The 3,240-nt window shown below is 26.5% G+C and overlaps 1 protein-coding gene across 1 annotated transcript in view; it reads right to left on the bottom strand.

Moving 5' to 3' along the window:
• The window catches only part of LOC107489077 (uncharacterized), a 22,419-nt gene that overhangs the window by 7,398 nt on the left and 11,781 nt on the right, over positions 1–3,240 (bottom strand). The gene's annotated exons all lie outside the window — the stretch shown is intronic.

The raw sequence follows: 3,240 nt of genomic DNA, 5'->3' as shown, positions 1-3,240 counted from the left end.
TCTTCCTTTTCTTTCCTCCCATTTTCACCTCAAACAAACAAACACACTCACACGAAGGAGGAGGAGAATATAAACTAAGAAGAATGAGAATGAAATGGAGGATGGAATAAAGAGATTAGGGAGAAAATGTGAAGGGTGAGAGAGACAAGTGTTGAAGTGGAGTCATGGACTCATGGACTTAATAAAATACAAGTTTTTGTTTTACGAAGCGTAAAGTTCGTTGTTATTTTTGTTTTTCTTAATATACAAAACTTGTTATTCATTTATTTTGGCATAGAATGAAGTCTAAAAAGTGTAAATTTTAATTTTTAAAATGTGAAATTAAAAGGGGTGTATGGAAGTGGAAAGGATTAGAGGATTTGAAATTTAAAAATAAATTGAGTAAAGAATGTTGGAATTAAATAGGTAGAGATATGGATTGAAATAGGTTAAGAGAAGAATGGAGAAGTAGAGTGTATGTACGGTAGAATTTCTATAGATTTTGGTGGGTCATAATTTACCTTTAAAAGTTTGGTTTGAGATAAGATTTGTGGTGCTAGAAAAATTGAAGAGTTTAGTTTTATGCTTTTCAACTTTCAAGAATTGAGGTTAAATAAATTTTGTAAAAGTTATGATTTTAGAATGTTGATAAATTGAGTGAAATGTTGCAGCGTTAATAATAGGGGACAGATAGAGAGTATAGGATGTGGACTTATTGTGTCTCATTGATAGACAAATTGATCAAAATGAAGGAGAGTTGGACTTAACCATCTTTTTCTTCTTTTTATGTGTGTCCTCGATAGAAGATGATTCTAAAGAGTCAGATTTTATTGATTTTTATACTAACTCGAGATCTTTAGGTGTTCTTTATGTGTGCATGTGTACGCCTATATCTGTGTGTTACTTGTATACATTTTTATACACGCATCTAACTCTAATCCACTTAAAACAATAAAAAAAAAGAGAAATCAAATTGAAGAAAAAATTAAAATACGAGAAAGTGAAAGAGATTCAAAGAGTCGCCGAAAAGTGGTGCAGCGGCGGCGTAGTGTTGGCAATGAGGAGTTGTAGTGGAGTGAAGAAGTGTGGTTATTGTTAATATTAAGGTGTAGTAAGTAATGCAAAGTGTGCATTAGTGAGGTGAGGAATCAGTGACATGACAGCGGTAGAGTGACTAGGGTTCCATTTGGTTCATGTCTTATAGGCTGCTGTTTGTTTACAGAGACAAAGACACTGAGACATGGACACAGAAATATAAAATTATGTTTGGCAGAAGAGACATGAACAGAAGAAACATGGACAGAAACAGTGTGTCTAGAGACACTGAATTAGTGTATTTTGTGTCTATCCTTACAGGAAGGATACAGAGACACTAACAAAAGACACAACTTATTTTTTATTTTTTTATTTTTTTTGTTAATTTTTTATAATTATATATTTTTATTATTATATTTTTCATCTCAAATTTTTTGAATGAAAAAAAAATGAGAATAAATTAGATTTTCATAATTTATTCTAATTTATAACCAAATAGAATACAAGAATACAAAATTTTGTGTCTCTATCCATCAATGTCTTGTCTTGTCCTGTTCTCATATAAAGACCGAGAAACAACACAAAGATATGAATACTAAGACAAGCATACATACACAAAGGACTTGTTTGGACGAATTTTTAAGAAAATATCTTTTTTTGAGTTATTTTTTTTAAAGATCTTATAAAAAAATAAAAATAATTTTATGTTTGAATAATTCATGTAAAAAGATCTTTTTATATATCAATTATGTTGGGGTATAAATATAAAAATATTTTTTTTGTTTATTTATTACATAAAAACCATCTTTTTTTTAAGAAAAAAAATCTTTTAAAAAAATGTAAATCGTAACTTTTGAAAAAAGATATTTTTTTACTTTTCTAGTATTTTTATTTTTACTATTAGAAATTTGTCAAACACGCTAAAAAATAAAAAAATTTAAAAAGTTTTCTTTATCAAAATAATGGCATCCAAATAAACATAAAAACACGATTAAAAAGAATTGTATTTGACAATTATAATAGACAGAATACACATTATTTTAAAAAATTTATTTTACCCTTAATATATAAAAAAAATCATTAACTTTATATCTATTCCTTCATCTTCTTTCATCAATATGATTCTTATTTCCAGTAAAAGAAAAAAAATTACATAATCAAAACTAATGTATAATTTCATTTTCATAATCCAATGCAAATTTAAACAACAAAACAAAATTTTACATACATATATTATTAGGATTTGTGTCCAGAAATTTGAAGAAAGCAGAGAGAGAAAAAGAAAAGAGAAATAAAATTATGAAGTGCAAAAATGAATATCAAAATAAAATTATAAATTATAAAAATGAATATACTCTACTTCAGTAACGTTATTCAACCAATATATATACAACACTTTATGCATACTTAATCAAACTATAATTAACTTACTTACTAATATATATAATACATGAAACAAAAATAAAATAAAAATAAATAGAAAAGAAACAAATCTACACATTAAAAAAAACAAAAAAATTAAGGGTCAATTTATGATGCTTGCTGTGAAAGTCAACATGTGAAGTTAACATTACGTGGTCGATTTTGATTTGGATGCATGGAAGTAATCTTTAACTATGACAATAGATTTGAGAAAACAACTGTTACAGAACCAAATGTATTCTATTTTCTATAATTAACTTACTCATTAACATATATAATACATAAAAAATAAAATAAAAATGAATAAAAAAGAAACAAGTCTACACATTAGAAGAGAAAAGAATAAAAAAAAATAAGAGTCAGTATGTAATGCTGATTGCGAAAGTCACATGTGAAATTAACACTATGTGCCCGCTTTAATTTAGACGCATGAAAATAATCTTTAACTACGGCAACGGATTTGAGGAAACAATTGTTATAGAGCCAGATGTATCCTATTTTCTGTTAAAGGAAGAAGGTTAATTAAGTTTGATTAAGAAATTTAGGATGTTAATGGATTGAACTTTTGATACACGAATAAGCCAAGAGTGATATGATCTACCTTCCTTTTTAGAAACTTTCATAAATTAAAATGCCATACCAAAAACATGGTAAGATAAGATGAAATCATGTATGATTAAAAAATTATCTTACCAAAAAAATTTTAATATGTTATAGAACGTTTCACGTTTGAATTAATTACCATGTATGAAGTAATATAAAATAAATATCTATAGTAAGATGTAGTTGTTATTTAAAAAAAAA

The sequence above is a fragment of the Arachis duranensis genome, chromosome 5, assembly GCF_000817695.3.
Source record: "Arachis duranensis cultivar V14167 chromosome 5, aradu.V14167.gnm2.J7QH, whole genome shotgun sequence".
NCBI lineage: Eukaryota > Viridiplantae > Streptophyta > Magnoliopsida > Fabales > Fabaceae > Arachis > Arachis duranensis.
Note: the sequence above shows the minus strand (reverse complement) of the source record. Positions and strands in the feature narration are given on the sequence as shown.